The following is a 20,302-nucleotide window of genomic DNA, read 5'->3' as shown; positions in this document are numbered from 1 at the left end:
CTCTACAACGTCACAATTATAGCTTATAATTGTGAAAAATTTTGTGATCCTACAAACGAGAACAGCACACGTCATAACGACTACGTCATTCTCATAAACTTACAGGATGGTACCATACGGGACCATTGCCAATGTCGGTTTTTCACTGAAGACAAGAATGATTTAATGTTGCGGACGAAAACAATCAAAACGAAGAAGGCCCACGCCCCATGGCACGTCAAAATCTTGCAATCGCTTTTAGTCTTTGTGTGGCAAGAAGAGAGACATGATCCATTCACACACGAACTGAATTTTTTCTGATAAACATCACATGACTTGATTTACTTGCATCTTATTCACAGAATTTTTAGAAATAGGTTGTGAGCTATGTGGAGCTTGGTTATGCGGTTCGATACGAGATGTGATATAAATATATATATATATATATATATATTGTTGCTTCAGATTAGGGTTTCATGTGTTGAAAAATGCACTATGCAGTTGCCTATGTAATATGTATCTTTCTCTCGATACAGGGAAAAAAATCACTACAACTATGTGAACACAGGTATATACATTGCAGAATCAAGTAAATCTTTATATTGTGTGATTGTTTCTTTGCATAATTTTTACTTTATTTTTCATTTCACAAATTTCTTGGAATCAGTTTAAATTCCTAACGATAGGATTTGAGTCATGTCCTATAAGAGAAATACTTGTCGCATCACAGGAGATGCATGCACATGTGAATCACACCTTTTTTTTCTTTTTTCTTTTTTTAATAATATAAAAAATTCTCAAGAAAAGCTAAAGAGTAAAAATAGTTACATACTCTTTATTATACACTAGTCATACAGACACTGTCACATGGGCTGAAATCTACTGGAATTGTGTTTTGAAAAATAAAGTTTTAGAAAAGGAGTAAGTGTAGAGTACGTCATAATCACTGTGGAATAATATTTTTCATAAACTAAAAGGCTTTTGGCCTTGAACACAGGTGCACCAAGTTAGTAGTCAGCATTGTCGTCGTAGTTAGGTACTCAAATTTAAGGCAAAATTTAATGTGACTAGTCTCCCTTTAGTCGAAACAGTCGAGATCTTTATTCATGGGGGTTGTCAAAATTAAGGCTGTTCGTCCTTGTTAAGACCCAAAAATTAATAGTCCTCGGTAAAAGTTAGCACCAACTTTCTGTAAGGTTGCTAAAGTTTTGGGACAATTTTGGTACACCTATGGAAATTTAAAGCTAACAAGTTCATTATTATTATAGATATTAAATATAAAATTTTGGTGGACCTATCGGTTATAATGGCGGGATTATATATCCGCTAACGTGAATTGTGAATGTCTTTACGCTCTATGCACGAAGAAAAGTGGGCAACTAACTTTATCTTTTCATTTTTTGAGATTTTATTCTATGCAATTAAATTTCCAAGTCAAATTAAATCCAATTGCCTAATCCTATTATTTCGTTGGTTTTTTCTTAAACGGTTTCTTTTAGATCTATTATGGCCCAAAGCTGTTGTAAACTCAAACCTTTGTAAGCTTGTACTTGCAGGTCAAGTAATCCAATATTACTTTTTTTTTTTTTTTTTGAGAGAAAGTAATCCAATATTACTAGGATAGGTTTTTTTACAAACATGATCTCATATACAGTTTATGATGTGAATATTAATTCAGTTTGCTCTCTTTTATTGTGGTATAATAAAGTGGTCAACTTTGTATTAAAAGTCTTCTTCATTTTGGTTAGAGAAATGAAATATTTCAACAATAATCAATACTTCTATAATTAGTTAATAATATTTTCATAAACAGTTAAAATCCATATATATTTTATAAGTTCTATACGTTAGTCATAATAGATTAGCCTAATATATTAAGACAACAGGATGTATTGTGTATAGATGGTGTAAAAGACAATGAACCATTCTTTCAATTCTCACATATCATCATCTATATAATAACTAATAGTCGAAACATTTGACTTTTTGTTGACCATGTCTCAATGCGCCACGTTGCTATACAAATTACTGTCACCTTTACATTTAAAAAACCTAAAAAGAGGTGACTTTTGGTTCGGTGGTTTATGAGAAACAATTTTCAGATTCTCTTCATATTAAAAGTTTCTCAAAAAAAATTAAGTTCTTATTCTCAAAGAAAAAAAAAAATTCAACGTTTTGACTCTTGGGTAGCAGTTACAAATCCGTTTCATATTCTTACCTATAAAATGCTAAATAAAAAAAAAAAAAAAAAAAAAAAAAAAAAAAAAAAGATCAAACACTTTACTTTGTCTCTCTCCGTATACGCTCCTCTCTCCCTTTCTCTCTCTCTCTCACTCTCTTCCGAAATGTATTTCCTATGCACAATTTTGAAACAATTTCTCTCTATTTGGTTGAAAAGCTCAGAAAAATGGCTTCTCTTTTTGATAACACCGGCCAGCAATGTGATAATAATATATATATATATATATATATATATATATTTTAAACTCTATTTCTGCCCAACTTATATTAATGAAAGCCTTCTTCTCCCTAGGCTGCCTCACGATAAAACCTAAACCTCATCAAGAACAAACCTGATATGTGCAGAGGCATTCGCTACCCAAAAGTAAAGTCATACCATCTTGGATCAATGGGAAGTCTCTACAGTTTCCACACATTCAAGTGAGTGTTGCGTCAAAATTTTTCGATTCAATTTCTCCAAATGATTCCACCAGCTTTGAATCTTTCTACTTAAGATACCCCAAACGCATCAGATTAGATCTCCTTGGTAAGATCACCTTGAATCCTCAATCTTCACTGCATTCTTCTTTTTTTGTTGTTGTTATCCTAATCTATTTGCTAATGAATAATTTGTGGTTTTTTGTTTCCATTCTGAACATTCTTGAATTTGGATGAAAGACAAAATAAATTTGAGGGTCAAATTTTTGGGATTTGGGGTTCCTCATTAGGGTTTGCTGCAATTATAGATTTCAATTCCTAATCTGTTTTCCTCTTTGTACTTTTTTTGTTTTTTCCAGGAAAACACCATTACAGTGGACAATTATAGATTTTATACAGTTACAATTAAATTTCACTTTACATTTCTTTAGACAAAAATCAAAAACAAAAAATTCAACTTCCTTTTGATTCTTCACCCTCTCTTTTTAAACGGTGGTGAACCTTTGGTTTTTACAAAAACATTTTGGGAGTTGTAATGCTGTGTTCCATTTTAGTTTTTTGATTCAAGTTATTGAGTCATATATCAATCTAGGAAATTTTAATTCTCTTTTACTGGACTCACTTTTTTCAGATTTCCAATTGAAACTTCCAAATTGGGCGAAGGTGCATTATTCAGAAAACTTTCTCAAACACCTCACACAATCGCACATCTTTAGAGAAACAAAAGAATGTCTAAATTAATCTATAGAAGCAATGCTCTGCCTACGTAGTTAAAAAAAAAAAAAAAATCGGTGGTTTCATATCTCTTCCCCAAAAAAAAGCTTCTTTCTTCTCCCTCTGTTTCTTTACGTTCTTCTCTCTCTCTCTCTCTCTCTCTCTCTATTCCTGCAACAACTTTGAAACATTTTCTCCACACAAGTTTTTCCCTTTTTGCAGAAATACTCAGAAACAAGACTTCTTTTCTACTTTTTAAAAATAATTAGAACAACTGAATCAATATACATAGCAGCGAAAATTATCTGAAAAAGGAAAAAAGAAAATTGAGTGAGAGAGAGTCTGTAAGATTTTGAAAGGTAAGTTTTTACAAAATTTCCCCTTTATTTTTCTGGTTCTTAATTTATTCTTCTGTTCATAAATGGTCGATTTTGTATTTACATAATTTAAATTTTACTATTAATTGGCTAATGAAATTTGAGGGCATTTGTCGAGGAGGAGGAAGATAATCAGTGCTATATGTTCAAAGTCCAGCAAGATTTGGTTTTTGAGATTAGTTTATGATTAGTTTTAGGGTTATTTTACAAAAGAAATACAGTTGACAAAAATCTGGATAAATAATTAATGAAAAAAAAAATATATATATATATATATATATATATAAGAATTTGTTTTTGTTGCATGTAATACAATAGGTGTTGAACAATTATTGTATTACAATATTAGGGGTGAATTCATTGAATTTTGAGTCATTGTTATTCTATTTTAGTACAATGCAGCCATATAGATGCGTTGAGAGTTGAAAAGAGTTTTAGTTTCAGTTGTTTCAAGCATTCGAATTTAGTTACCTGCTTGGTAAATCTTTGTTTTAAGGCATTGAAATAAAAAAAAAGATATGTTATTTATTTGCTTATTATTTTGACACAACCTATTATTTGAGAATTGAACATAGTGAAAATGGCTGCTTTCCTAATTGTTCCCCAAAAAAAAAAAAAAAAAACAGCAATATCACTTTTTTTTTTTTTTTTTTTTTTTTTTTTTATGCCTTTGGTTTGATACCCTTCAAAATTTGTATTACATGCTGAAATTGGTAACATAAATGCGTGTATGTATGTTTTGTTTGAAATGTAATTTTCCAATTAGTTTTTGTTTAGATGGTTTTCCTTGCCCCGTGTTTGATGTGGAGCAACTTAGATGGTGTAGACTCACTATGTTCATATTTATTTTTGTATCGTAGATAGTTTAGCCTCACTATATGCATTTTATCTTTGCATCTTATAAGCCTTCAAAGAGATGAATGGTAATATCCCTTCTCTGATCTTGAAAACTTGCTGGTTTGTCAAGTAGAAATTAATTAATTTGTCAATCTTACTTATTTTAAGATAAGTGCTAATCAAATTTAGAAGCTTTGCATATTACACCAAGAGCAGCAGCTTTTGTATTTAGATTTTTTTGAGATTAGAATGGAGTATTTCAGTTACAAAGGAAGTGGGTCTACCACAAGCCAAAAAATATATAAATACATAAATAAAGAATTTTTTTTTTTTGGGATTACATCTGATGTAATTTGTTGGAGCTTAACCTCTAAGAGAATGTGGAGTGCATAATATTGCTCCAATATTCATATTAGCTGTAAAGGATTTGGAGTTAAGTTTTAATTTTGGAAGCTAATAACCTGTTGTTTTACTAATTTACTTTGATCAAACACAATCTGTATTTTGTATGTTTCATTCAAGCCATAAGTGGAAAATTGTTGTAATACCCCTTTTTTGCTTCTTTTGTAGGAAAAAAAAAAGTTTCCATCATTGGTATTGAATTTTTTTTGTATCATCCAACTTAAAATTCATTTAAAAATCTGTAATATGCCTTTTAGTTTTGCATAGTGATAAAGGTGTTCATTAAAGCTTGCTATTTGTTAAGTCTCTCTCAACCCTCTCTCTGAATCTATGCCTCAAATTTATAATATCTAATACCATGCCCATCCTGCGTAATCATATATAACTAAGTTATACAACTTATATTTTAGACCAAGTTACAATTTCAATAGCAAATACTATCATAGGAATTATATTCGTAACCTTTTGTAATTTCCTATGTTAAAACAAAGTTCCAAACATGTTTATATCTATAATTATTTATAGCTGTGAATTGGCTTTCTCATGCTCAACCTTTTCCACGATGATGCAAAGAATTATTGTTGTTCTTAGCTTGTATGGATCATATCATTTAAGTTTTGCTTTTGCCTTTGTCTTTGTTCTTCTGCTTGCAATATTCTAGCTAAATATAGGCATATTTGTTTCTCCGTATTATTGTAGTTCTTAGCATGTATGGATCATTCTTCTTCAATTGGTTTATAGCAAAGAGAGGAGATTTTAGAAGGAGAATGCTTGGGTCAAGATTGTCATAGCATTAACCGTGATAGCTAATTGTGGTTGCTATCGGTTTATGTGTAAATTAAATGTCTAGAACTAAGATAGATGTGGCAATAGTGTTTATTGAAATTCTGGATAAATTGAATCTTTAGGTGCATGATTTACAATTAATATGAAGTTGTATGTTTTTATTGTTGCAAAATCTTATTTGGATTTTGGCTTTGAGCCTAGCTAGGTAAACATACAAAGGTTGCAATTCTTTGTAAATAGTTTTCCCTTTATTTTTTTCGTTCTTTTAAATTTTTTCTTCATGGGCAAATTAACCTCTTAATGATTCCTTTAGCCTTTTATTTTTATCAAGAGGTTGATTAATTATTTTTTTTATTTAACTATCCCGTGCATCGCACGGGTTAGCGATTAGTATATATATAACTGAAACCTCTGAAACTCTCATAATTTTTCACGTCAGCATTTAATTATTTTTCTATTTTTTAAATTTGATTTAAAAATAAATTTCTTTTTTCCCCCACCAAATACACGTTACAAAACCTGATACCTCTTTAAAACCAAAAAACCAAAAAATCTCTCTTTTCTTCTGACATGCGAACATCTCCTTCCCCTAAACCTAAAACTCACCCTTTCCTTCCTCCAAAATCAAAACCCAAAACTCAAATTCTCCCACTGTCGCCGCTGCCACCACGGATTGCTGCCACCATGGATCACGCACCACTGCATCTTTTGGTTTTCCTCTCTGTATTATGTGACTCATTCTCTGTCTATTATTATTTTCAATTGGAAATCAAACTCCATACCCAAAGCCTAGGTACGCTTACTTTCCCCTTTCTCTTTTCTCTGAATTTAAGTTTTCAATTGAAACCAAACAAAGGAAAGGTAGCCTACTAAATGATGCAAACAAAGGAAATGTTTCTCCCTCCCTCTCTCTCTCTCTCTCTTTCTCTCTCTCTCTCTCTCTCTCTCTCTCTCTCTTATAAAAATGGATATGATTTAGGCTTTGGAATTATAGTCTGATTGGTTTTGATTTAGGAAGAACAGATGCTTGACATTGATTTGTAAAGCCTTTGCTTTTTTTAATTAGGGTTATTTTAGGCAAGGTACTAATGGTCGTCTTTCTTTGATTTTTTTTTTTTTTAATTCCTCAGTTTAAATTATTTAACAAATTTACCATCTTTGGCTCATATATTTGTTTCACGTTGACCCATGGTTCTTTACAATTCAAATATCAGTTGCTATTTTGGATTCTCAATTGTTATTCAGGTTTATTGCATTAGAATCAGTAAGTAGAGTTATTTCTTTGGTGTGATTGTAAACTTGTAATGTAAGCCTACTGTGGGAATTTGATTGGGCTTTTGATTTTGTTGGGTTCATTTGATTGATAATATTGGTAGATATATGCCAATATTTTGCATCATATTTCTGCTTTTTAGTGGGAAGATACTATCTTCAGGTGCTTTTAAGCTTTATATTATGTTGGTTGCTTTATTAAGTTGGTCTTATTTTTTATAATAAACCATATTGATAGTGGTAGTTACATGTGTTTTATGCAATTTAGCTTCTTGAAAGTATGTTTTTGGAGTTGCAATTTCAACAAAATTATTAATTTTATGTTCCAATTTTGTTTTAGGCCCTTTTGTTCTGTTATAGTTTTTAGTGATTTTGATGATGCCAAAAATCGTTAGTAAGTCGCACAATCCTTATGTTCTCGAGATAACACCTGTGAAATAGAAACAAAGAAGACCTTGTAGAGAGTACCGGTATGGTACCGGCCAAATACCCTCCGAATGTTAAGTTATTAGAAAACTTTCACAACTCTAGAGTGCCAGAGCTGGGATAAATTATGCATACCTTGATTTGTGAGGGTTTTGGGGTTTTTATAGTAGCATAGAGTTGACACCCATTCCTTGGCGGAGAGGGTCTTTCCTTGTAGGGAAGATCCTCATTAATCCGCACATCTTGCGGGATCTTTTCCTTGTAATAATCTTCTTAATTAGGGTTGACTGTGGGGCACAAGATATTTCCTTATATACTCGTGTATGGAGGCCAAGCAAGGCCTTGTCAGACCCATCAAAGTTTCCTTCATCTCCGTTAGCTTCCTTTTGTCAGCTTCCTATCCTGTCTAGGCCTTTTGGTCGACCCATACAGGTGTCGTGATCTTAAGGTGGAGTCGTCGGCCCTGAGGTGGTGTCATCTATGCCCCTGAATGTACAAGTAAGGCTAACAAGTTCATTTGGGACCGTCAGCCTCATCTTACGTAAACGAGTTTATTATCCATTTAGAATCATCCTTATCAACTGCCCCTTAATCTATAGTTCCATCGACTCTAGCTGATGGATTATGGAGTTTGATTTGTATCTTTTCTATTTGTTCAGGAAAAGGTGTATTCGTTAATGGTTCCTCGAGCAGCCATCATTTAATGCATAGGACAGGTGGCATAGGTTTGTTGGCCTCGTTTCTGAACAAAAACGTTACTTCGTTTCCCGTGTATTTTTGTCCTATTAATATCTCACATCTTCCTCATATTTCTCCTTATTTCATCTATGTAAACCTTTAAGGGAAAAAAGAGTTGTTATCCATCACTCTATCTCCATCAACTTGTGGGTCCCATCATCTCCGGAATCGTTACTTTATTTTGTAAGTCCTCTTTTCCCTTCATTTTCTTTCTTTCTTTCTTTTTATTTTGGCTCTTGTAGCTTAGTCAGGGCTTCTATAGAGACCCATCAAATAGGTTCTTAGATTACTTCGTCGCTTGTAGGTATATAGATGTCTAAAGAAGCGATGAGTGAACAGTCGTCAGTCTGTGAGGGAGCGGGCTACAACGAGGTCTTTCAGTCAGGTGATGAGCCCGAAGAGGGCTTTTCCTAGTTGTCAGAGGAGGAAACATCTACCCATTCTCCTAACGACAAAGTGGAAAGTTATGACGAAGGGGAAGGTGAGGAAGAAGAGGGAGAAGAGGGCGAGGATAAGGGTGATGAGGGAGGAGAGGATGAAGAAGATGACGGGGACGAGGGTGAGGTTGATGGGAGAGCCTCTGAAGGAGGAAGTTCAGGAAGCCCCAGGGATGGCCACACTCATCCATTTATTCTCCCCAAAATGTGGACCGTCAATGACTTTAAGTCGACGATGACGGCCAACATCTTCAAGAATTTACAGGACCGTTATCAAATTCCTAACCATATTCCAATCCATCTTCCTAGGAAGTTTGAAAAGTGCTACTTGGGGAAGACCGCGGACATCGACATGTACGATGCCATGTCCGTGGCAGGACTGAGGTTGCCACTGACGGCATTGCACCATCAGTTGGCCAATTTTCTTGGACTATCCATCAGCCAGGTTGTTCTCAATGCTTGGAGGATATTCATTGGAGCTGAGATTCTCTAGGGTTTTCTTAGTGGTGGGAATCATCAGCTTTCGCTAGAACAGTTCTTTTGGTGCTATAGACCCTAGCACATAGTCTCGCCTTAAGGAATATACCATTTTGCTGCGCGTAAGAAAGAGCTTAGGCTCATGTCAGATATGCCTGATTCCAACAGAAATTGGAAGGGCAAATATTTTTTTGTTTAGGGGGCGGATTAGGTATGCCGTCTAGAGGAGTGGGTAACAATGCCTCATGGCTTCGACAATACTTAGGATATTGTCAAAGTCTCAGGTCTAGCGTCGTCAAATTTTTTTTTTCTTTCTCTGTTTATTTTGTTAAGTATTTTAGTGTCGTCGTTCTTCTTTTTCAGCCAGTGTTCGTCCGCACATAACTGTTGAGCAAGAGGCTTTTATACATTAGGTTCTTTAGATTCCATTTGATGAACGGAAGTGTAGGGACTTAATCACTCTTGATACGTTGCATGCCTATTGTGGTGGTCTAGAGCTGACGCCTGCAGCACATAGATTGAACAGTTACTCTCGTCGGTGTAAGTCCTTCCTTCCTTACTTATTTCTTCCTGTTGTTTCCTTATCGTCTTTGTGTTTAACTCCCGTCCTTTTTCCTATTGTAGAAATGGAGGCAACCAAACAAAGAGCGTTGGTGAGGGCGTCAGCTACGACACGTAAAAAAGATGATAAGGAGGAGGGGAAGGAGGGAGCATCTTTGTCGGCCCCTAAGGTCATTGGGAAGGGGGCACCCAAGGGAAAAGTTGAAGGGAAGGATGATCGTCCCCTTAAGAAAGGAACGATCACTCCTGGCGACAAACAGCCGAAAAAGCTGTCGCCCCTGAAGCAAAGTCATGGAGTTGGCAAAGGCTTAATGAGAGGAGCTTGTCATCTCCTTATAAATAAGGGATACACCGTCGAGATGGTTGAGTCAATCATCAAGGAGACGGACCTGTACCTTTGCGCCGAGCAGGAGATGGAGGATTTGGGAGCGTCGGGTCTGTTTGACCTCTCTAGGGAATGTACCTTTCCCAGACTCTTTTATTTTTTTGTTTATTCGTCAGCTAACAGTTGTAATTCATTTTCAAGTGCTAGTGCGCATGAAGGCGCTCCAAGATAGGTGCGTTGCTGAGGAAGGGGTGCTTGGCCGTCTTAGGAAGCGCAATAAAACCTTGAAAAACGAACAGGATCAATACAAGGATGTCTTCTATACTCTCAACAAGGAGGTGAAAGAGCTGAACGAGAAGTTGAAGGACGAGACCCGTCAGAAGGAAAAGGAGCAAGAGGCTAAGGCGACCTTAGAGAAGGAGCTGATGGCTCTTTACGGGCAAGTAGAGACAGCTAGGGCTGACGCCATAACAGAGTTCAAGGCTTCACAACCTTTCATTGATGCCTATGCCATCTACTATGGTGACGGGTTTGAGGATTACTTGAAGCAGGTCAAGTTCGTCTACCCACACTTGGATCTATCCAAGGTCACCATGGACGACCCCCAGTCATCGACCCCTACGGGTGATGACACCATCAATAAGGAGATTGAGGACTCTACCTAGTCAGAGCGAGATCCACAAGATGGTGTAATTCTTGCTCAACCTGCCGTGGAGAGACCCGTCACTCCCTTGATCCCGTCTACTGAAGCTTCTCAAGATGCTGAAAACCCTTCTACTCAGGACGCCCGGGATCCTCCTTCCAAAGATGATGAGAACCCTCCAGCTCAGGATGTCCAAGGCCCCTTAGTTTAGCTTTTTTTATTTTTAATGATAATTCCTTATGTATTTCATCCAATTTCCAGACAATATTAAGTGCCCTTTTGTTTTTGGGCCTTGTTTGTAAAGACTTTACTTTATTTATAGTATATTTTTTTTATTTTATGTTCGTTGCTTTTAGCATGTGTGGATTTTTATTTGTTGATATGCGTATGTCCATCCATTCTTGTGCCTATATGTTAGGATGTATTTGTCCCTTAAAGGACTTGGTAAATAACTAGGATGAATCCGTCTACTTTGGTGTACTCATCCACCTATAGACTAAATAATGAACTCGTCCACTTAAACTAGATAACGAACTCGTCAGCTTGTGGATTTGGTAATGTCAAGGTATCCCCGTGGGATTAACTCGTCTACTTGTGGACCTAATAATGAACTCATCCACTTGTGCACTTAATAATAAACTCGTCCACTTGTGGATTTGGCCATTTCACAGCATCCCTATGGGATGAACTTGTCCCCTTGTGGACTTGAATAATTTCAAGTCATCTTCATGGGATGAACTCGTCCACTTGTGGACCTAATAATGAACTCGTCCACTTAATTTCAAAGCATTCCAATGGGATAAACTTGTCCACTTGTGGGTTTAAATAATTTCAAGGCATCCTCATGGGATAAACTCGTCCACTTGTGGACCTAATAATGAACTCATCCACTTATGGACTTGGCAATTTCAAAGCATCCCAATGGGATGAAATCATTCACTTGTGGGTTTAAATAATTTCAAGGCATCCCCATGGGATGAACTCGTCCATTGGTGGACCTAATCGCAAATGTAGTTTTGTAGATACACATATATACACAGAATATATCTGAATAACTCCTCTTATTATGCGTGTAAAAAATTGTCCTTGAAAGAATGAAAAGCTACCTTTATGGCTTAAAAAGTACTACAGGTAGTCAAAAATTAACTAAAGGGAAGTAAGCCAGTGGCAAAAATTAACTAAAAAGAAGTAAATTGGAAATGAGGAGTGTTGCTCTTCTGCCATTGTCTACTGGTAGTATTTTTTCAAGTACTCTGTGTTCCATGGATGGTGTAGCTTTCGTCCATCTAGCATCTTTAGGTGGTAGGTGCCTTTCCTTTACCATGAAGCAATCCTGTAGGGTCCCTCCCAGTTAGGACCAAGCTTTCCCTAGGAAGGATCTCTTGTGGCACCCGTTACCTTCCTCAAGACGAGGTCTCCAACTTTGAAGTATCTTTGTCTGACTTTGGAGTTGTAGTGCTTCGCTATGAGATCCTGGTATCGTGCGAGTCTTTGTTCGGTAGTTGTTCTGACTTCGTCCACTAGGTCAAGCTGTAGATGCATGGCCTCGTCGTTCCTTCTCTCATCATGATTGTCCACCCAATAGCTTGTGAATCCAACCTCAGCTAGGATAACTGCCTCGCTTCCATACGCTAGTCAAAAAGGCGTCTCTCTTGTAGGTGTTCTGGCTATTGTCATGTATGCTCATAGTACGCTTGGCAACTCTTTTGGCTATATACCCTTTACCCCCTCGAGCCGAGCCTTGATGATTTTAAGCAAGGATCGGTTTGTGACCTCAACTTGTCCGTTGGCTTGAGGGTGGGTGAGGGAGGAGTAGTAGTTTTTGATTCCCAATTGTGAGCAAAAGCCCTTGAAAGAGTCGTTGTCAAACTGCTTCCCGTTATCTGAGACCAAGACTCTAGGGATCCCATATCTGCAAACGATGTTCCTCCAAACAAAACTTTGCACGTTCTTCTCTGTGATAGAGTTATAGTGAGAAAGAGGGTGAAGAACGAATGTCATAACCATGTTCAAAAACTGAGGACCTTTGCAAAGTCCGAACAGTAAGTGAATTGACGCTCACCCCAATCAGAACGGCGCTCACAAAAATCAGATTTGAGCTCATCTTTGGACACAGTCCTCAGATGCTCACAATTAGGGTAGTCAGGAAACTCTACCCTAGGAACACGGAGCACATCCACAACAAGCTATAGTATGATAGCAATGCACATACCTCGAAAGCGAGTGTGAAAGAGAGGTATTGAAAAATCAAATCCATGCATGTAAAAGAGAGATTCGAAGCTTACCAAGTGAAGAAAAACTTGTAAAAGCTTGAAGAAACCTTAAGGAAGAAGTTTGGAGTGAGTGAGAGAGGTTTGGGAGGTGAAAAACATAAAGCTATCGAGAGAGAGATCGAGAGAAATGAAAACCAAATCGCACAGAACCTATATATAGAGGTTGAGTAAATCTCGATAGATAGAGGTGTCGAGACATCTGTCGAGCTAGATGTCGAGAAAACAAAACATTAACAGATGAAGCTGTCGAGAATCTGTCAAGGGACAAATCAACAAAAGGCTAAAGGAAGCTTGATCGATCCACCAACTATCGAGAAGCTATCAGGGATCTAGAAGAAATCTCGAGCTATCCACTACATGTCGAGAAGCTATCGAGATTGCGATAAGAGGAAGATGAAAAGCTCGATAGATAGCCAAGTGTCGAGGAGGTGTCGAGAAGCTGTCAAGATTGCTTAAAAACAGTTTTTCAAGAAGGGAAAAACACAGATATGAATACAATCAAGCATGTAACTCAACCAAGGATCCAAACAGCATTTTAAGTTTTCAAAATCATCTCTTAACAACAATTTTAAGCACATAGATCCCACACACACACACACACACACACATACACACACACACACACACACACACACAACAATTCTAATCAATTTTATATTAAAAACAAGTTAAGACAGTGTAGTGAGTATACATTAACACATGTAAATCTTATGATGGCCAAATCACATTGTACCTGCACATGTATCAAGAGTAGCAAAGAATATTGCGTGTTGTGTGTGAAAAACACCGCAAGATTGCATAAATATACACATGTTATGATGATTTGAGATATGAAAAAATCACTTTAACTCACACACAATCATAACTGTTTGATGGAGACTATCACCTTCAAGATACATCTTATAACTCCCATATCTCCTAGAATACATGCTTGCAATCTTATTTAAAGCATTTTGATTTTTTTTTCTTTGCATATTTTTCTTTTTAAGCAAATCATGCACGGGCATATAAGAGAGAGAAAAGAAATACCCAATTATGTTAAGCATTTGACATTCCAATTTTGTTATGCTGAAGTACACAAATGTCATTGACATTGCACTTTTGCTATGCCGAAGCATACAGATGTCATTTCATGATTGGCGGGCAATAATGGTGAGATGGTTATTTATGCATTTTTCTTAGGATTTTCTAGTCCTTTCCATCAAAAAAAGTGATATGAGTGTTAAGTATAAGAGATTACTTAATCTTATTAATCACAAACAAGAGCCACAAAGGTCACTTGCTTAATTGTGCATATAGATGCTCATCTAAGCTACAAAAAATACAAAATTTAGAAAACTTTGTTTCAATGGCCATCCAAGGTACACAAGTACCAAAGTACACAAAACACACATTGTTTTTGTATTTTTCTGATACCACTTGATAGGCCAAAAACATATTAACCCCTTGTGATGAATTAATTGATTAATTAGCCAAGTTTATTAATTAATCAAATTAACATGTAAATGCGTGGTAGCACAAACAAATCACCAATTAAATTAAGTATGTAGCGGAAAATAAATTGACATGGTGATTTGTTTATGAATGGGGAAAACCTACACGGTAAAAACCCCATCGGGTAATTTTAAGATCACCACTCCCGAAATTCTACTATTATCACAACAAGCGGTTACAAATAAAGGAATCCCAGTACCTTATACCAACTTACAGTTGAACCCTTACCCCAATACCCAATTGGACTTGTTCTGTAGTGACAATTTCTCCTTTTGATGCACGGCTCTCAGTACGTGACTAACCAATTACGCAGATCCTAGTACACAACTTCAATCACTAACTAGAGAAGGTTGTTGGCTACAAAGTTCTCCAGTTCATTCCAACGATGAAGATTAAGAAGATGTTTGGTCACAAAACCCTACGGTGCACAAACACAGCAACTTCTTCACAAGAATGATGAATTAGGGCAAAACTTTGACTCCAGTCACAAATTGCTTGAACAAACTTTGCTCAACACTTGTGCAACTTGTGTTCTCTTTGACGACCTTTAAACTAATCTTTTTATATGTCTAGGGTTGTGAGAAAATAAAACCCAAACATATAATCATGGATTAGAGTTAAAACAGAATTGAAATTCTGTTTTTCATAAACCTCGACAGATCCCTATCTGTCGAGCCACGAGGCTGAAACAGCTTCTTAAGCTCGATAGATGGCTAACTGTCGAGCTTTAATGACATGTACTTTTCAGACTTGAATCTTGGACACACTTACATGGCTTTAATACCTGATCTTGAAACATAGTTTCTTGAAGTATTAAACACATCCTAAATCTACCCAAATACAAGTAAAATACGTTTTGTCAAAGGATTAACCAATTACATAAAATAGTGACATATGTTCCTAACAAGTGAATCACATATGTCTTAACACGTTCAACTCTATTGCCCATATTGCCATTCGTCTGGCGGCTTCAGGATTGCTTAATGCTTGCCTTAGGGGCTTGTCAGTTAAGATGACCTGTGTGGGCTTGGAAGTATGGCTTGGGCTTACAAGCTGCTGTAACCAAAGCGAAGGCAAGCTTCTCTATCGATGGATAGCTCTCATCTACCCCACAGAGTGCCCAGTTGGTGTAGTATACAGACTTCTGCATCTTGTCTTCTTCTCTAACCAAGGTCACACTAACAGTAGTTGGGGATACAGCCAAGTAGAGGAACAGTTCTTCCCCAAGTTTGGAGGGACTTAGCAATGGTGGGGAAGAGTGATAGGCCTTCAGATCCTCGAATGCTTGTTGACACTCGGCCATCCACTCAAAATATTTCTTCAGCGTGTGGAAGAAAGGTAGGCACTTGTCCGTTGCCCTTGACACGAACCTATTCAGCGTGGATACCTTGCCATTGAGGCTTTGTACTTCTTTCACTTTCCTTTGTGGTGCCATCTCTATTATGGCCCGGATCTTGTCTAGGTTGACTTCGATACCTCTTTGAGGCACCATGAAACCTAGGAATTTTCCAGCTGTCACCCCGAATGAACACTTGTTCGGATTGAGTTTCATGTTGTAAGAGTGGAGGGTGTCGAGGTTTCCTTGAGATCATCCAAATGATTATCCTCCCTTTGACTTTTTACCAGCATGTCATCAACGTAGATTTAGACATTTTTTCTAATCTGATATGCGAACATCTTGTTCATGAGCCTTTAATATGTTGCGCTCACGCTTTTGAGGCTAAACGACATCACTTTGTAGCAGAAGAGGCCTTCGCTGGTGACGAACGAAGTCTTCTCTTGATTCGCTTTGTAAATTTTGATCTGGTTGTAACTAGAAAAAGCATCCATGAAGCTCAGTAACTGGTGTTGAGCCATAGAGTCTACTAGGACATTAACCCGTGGAAGGGGGTAGCTATCCACTTCCCGTTGCCTTTCTTGACCATCCCCACATTCGCCAGCCAATCGGGGTAGTAAACTTCTCTGATGAAGTCTGCCTCTTGCAACTTACGGACTTTTTCCGCTATAGCTTAGTCTCGTTCTTGGACGAACACCCGCTTCTTCTGACAGATAGGCGAAAAAGTGGGCGACACATTCAACCTGTACACCATGACTAAAGGGTTGATCCCGAGCATGTCTTCATGGCTCCAAGCGAAGACATTTTGGTTCTTTTTGAGAAAAGTCTGGAGTGCTTGGCGGACCAGTGGACTGGTGAGGGAGTTGATCCTAGTTCTTTGATCTAGTCTGGAGTTGTCGAGAAGTATCTCTTCAAGTCCTTCAATGAGCTCTGCCACCATTCGCTATTCTTCTATGTTCATGGTCTGTAGATGATCATCCATCTCCAACATTGCTATGTAGCACTTGTGTCTAGTTACTTGCTCTCCACGTACTTCTCCTACTCTATACTCGGTGGGAAATTTGATCATCAGGTGGTAGGTCAAAGTTACGGCCTTCCACGAGTTGAGGGTAGGTCATCCTAGGATGGCATTGTAGGCAGACTAGTAGTCGACAACAAGGAATGTAACATCCTTAGTGATCTGCTTAAGATAATTACCAACCGTTACGGACAATGTGACTGCGCTGAGGGAGTATACTTTTGTCTCGCCGAACCCAATGAGTGAGGCGTTGGTCAGGACCAACCGTTCTCTATCAATCCTCATCTGTTGGAACGCCAGGTAGTAGAGGATGTCAACGGAGCTTTCGTTGTCAACCAGGACCCGGTATGTATTGTATTTTCCTACCCATATGCTAACGACAAGTGCATCGTCATGTAGGTGGTGGAGACATCGAGCATCTTCTTCTGAGAACTCAATGTTGGGGTTGTTGATCTGCGCCATCTTTGAGACAAAGCTCGTCAGCTGGACATTTTGAACTATCCTAAGGTAAGTCTTATAGGCCTTTTTGGATGAGCCAGAAGTCATAGTTCCTCCTACAATTAGTCTTATGTCTCCTAGGCCTAGGTCGCTCGTTCTCCCATAGGGCAACCGACTCTTGTGGTCTGTTCGTTCTTTCCTTGCTGACGAACCTATGCAACTTTCCTTGTCTGATTAGAGCTTCTATTTATTGCTTCAAGTCATAGCAGTCAGATGTGTCATGACCGTGATCACGATGAAAACGGCAGTACTTGTCTCTAGACCCCTTATTAGGGTCTCCCTTCAGCTTGTTGGAAAATGTCAGGGCTCTTTCGTCCTTGATTTGCATTAGGACTTGGTCAATTGGGGCAGTCAGTAGGGTGAAGCTTGTGAACCTCCCTGTGGGGGGTTTGGAGCACCTATCCTCTTGTCAGTCTCCAATCCTTGTCATCTTTCATCCCCTATCCTGCCGTGCCTCCTCCTATCTTTCCCTCTTCTTAGGCTTTTCTTTTTGGGCCAACAGCGCGTCTTCCGCGTTCATATACTTAGTTACCTTGTAGAGTACATCCGACATAGTCTTTGGGTTGTTTTTGTATAAGGAAAATAGAAACTTACCCTTCCGTAATCCATTGGTGAATGTAGCCACGAGTATCTTGTCATCAGCTTCATTGATCAAGAGGGCCTTTTTGTTAAAGCGGGTTATGTAAGACCTCAGCATCTCATCCTCCCGTTGCTTAATGTTCATCAGGCATGCAGTGGACTCTTATACTTGTGTCCCCTGATAAAGTGTGAGGAAAACTGGGCGCTTAACTCCTTAAAGGTACTAATGGAGTTGGGCATTAACCTGCTAAACCAAATCCTTGTAGGGTCCTTCAGCGTAGTGGGGAAGGCCCTGCACATGATCTTGTATGCCACTCCTGGTAGGTGCATCAGGGTCTTGAAAGGCTCTAGGTGATCTAAGGGATCCTTAGATCCATCGTAGGTCTCCACTTGTGGCATACGAAACTTTGGTGGAAGGGGGAATGAAGTGATGGATGCAGTGAATGGTGAATCAATTCGATGGACCAACTCATTGAGGTCTCTAGACACCTATCCTCTGAGGGCGTTCATCATGAAGTCCATCCGTTCCTTCATCATCTACATCTCCATGACCATGTGTGGTGGAGCTGCATCTGCGGCAGATGAACGGCTTGTGTCCTGTCGCTTTTGTCTGCTTGGGGCATTGCTACCCTCTGGCCCTTCTTAGTCTCTTCTCTTAGCGCTTGTACCCTTTTGGTCCTCCTCCTGAGTGTTAAGCCTTACATTCTTTTGGCGCAGTTACTCCTCTAGCTCATGGTTTTGCTTGGTGAGGCATTCTACGGTTGCGACAAGAGTCTAAACCTGTCTTTTGAGGGTGGTGGTACGTGGTTCATCCCCTTGATTATTGTTTGTGGTTGCCATCGAGCGAGTAAGTACCATGCAACTCTTCGTCTGGGAAGTGGTAGTATGGCTTATAAATGAAACTTTTCTACAGACAGCACCAACTAATGATGCCAAAAATTGTCAGTAAGTCGCACAATCCTCATGTGCTCGAGATAACATCTGCGAAACATAAACAAAAAAGACCTTGTATGGTACTGGCTAAATACCCTCCAAAGGTTAAGTCAAAAAACTTTCACAACTCTAGAGTGCCAGAGCTGGGGTAAATTATGCGTACCTTGATTTGTAAGGGTTTTGAGGTTTTTATAGTAACATAGAGTTGACACCCATTCCTTGGCTGAGAGGGTCTTTCCTTGTAGGGAAGATCTTCATTAATGTGCGCATCTTGTAGGATCCTTTCCTTGTAAGAATCTTCTTAATTAGGGTTAACTGTGGGGCTCAAGATGTTTCCTTATATACTCATGTGTGGAGGCCAAGCAAGGCCTTGTCAGACCCGTCAACGGTTCCTTCATCCCCGTCAGCTTCCTATCTTGTCTAGGCGTTCTGGTCAACCCATACAGGTGTCGTGATCTTAAGGTGGAGTTGTCGGCCTTGAGGTAGTGTCATCTATGCCCTTGAATGTACAAGGCTGACGAGTTCATTTGAGACCGTCGGCCTCATCTTACGTAAATGAGTTTATCATCCTTTTAGAATCATCCTTATCAGATTTAATTTGATTTTTTTTTTTTTTTTTGGTAATGAATATGTGTTGTGCAGAGAGTTAGAGAGAGAGATCTATGGGAGGCCCTTCACTACTGTCAGATCGGATAATCCTGATGAAGAGATTACTATATTAATTGCTGATCTGACACAACCGGATGAAGCATGGAGTCAAATATTATGTATATGAGATTGTTTTGGTATTAGACAGATTATTATTCTTCTCTTTTAGTCTTTTAGTTTTATACTCTTGCATAGATTGTTTGTTCTTCTTTTTTTGTTATTACTATTTTTTTTTTTATCTGAATGCATCCAAATGACCAATCTTTGGAACTCTGGCATATATATATTTCTTTAAATATGTTTTTTTTAGTTATTAGGTGTCTATGTGTTGGTAGGAACTGGAGCATGACTATGAGAAGAAGAATGAAAAGCCACTTCAATCTGCATATTTTATAATTTTAATGAGAACCAAAACAGTCACAATGAATCTAAAAGGAGATATGCAAAACTTGAAATCTTTGACTTTCAATTCTTTTATTCGTTTGTATATTGTATGACTAAACATGTACCAAACATTGACTTTGTTATCATGCAATTTTTCATAATTGTTGGCTCATTCTAAGAATCACAATGTGTATCACTATTGAACTCTTTTCTTTGTAAAAAAGAAAAGAAAAGGGGTATTTGGTATCAAATGCCGACTGGTAAAAATAAGCTGAGTGGATGTGTTTTATTTGATTAAATGATGGAGATTGCTGACAAATTGTTTCTTATGATTTAGTGTGGGTTTGGATTTAGCATTTCCGCTGAATCCTGCGTCACGTTTTCCTTTTCTTTTCTTTTTTTGCTTTCACGCGTTTAAGGGAGCCAAATTTACTATTCATAAGACAAATTTTACTGTTCACGCACTGTTCTGTCACTGTTCACGCACTGTTCATCATTGTAGTAGCA

At 37.9% G+C, this 20,302-nt stretch overlaps 1 long non-coding RNA gene across 1 annotated transcript; it reads left to right on the top strand.

The window, feature by feature from the left end:
- The first annotated feature begins 2,473 nt into the window (after nt 1-2,473).
- On the top strand, nt 2,474-20,291 carry LOC115987822. The gene is made up of 3 exons (XR_004091226.1): nt 2,474-2,746; nt 19,406-19,548; nt 19,747-20,291. It is a non-coding gene; the product is annotated as an uncharacterized LOC115987822 (long non-coding RNA).
- The last annotated feature ends 11 nt before the right edge of the window (nt 20,292-20,302 follow it).

This window comes from Quercus lobata, chromosome 4 (assembly GCF_001633185.2).
Source record: "Quercus lobata isolate SW786 chromosome 4, ValleyOak3.0 Primary Assembly, whole genome shotgun sequence".
In the NCBI taxonomy this organism is placed as follows: domain Eukaryota; kingdom Viridiplantae; phylum Streptophyta; class Magnoliopsida; order Fagales; family Fagaceae; genus Quercus; species Quercus lobata.
The sequence above is the reverse complement of the archived record's forward strand: the minus strand, read 5'-3'. Positions and strand labels throughout refer to the sequence as shown.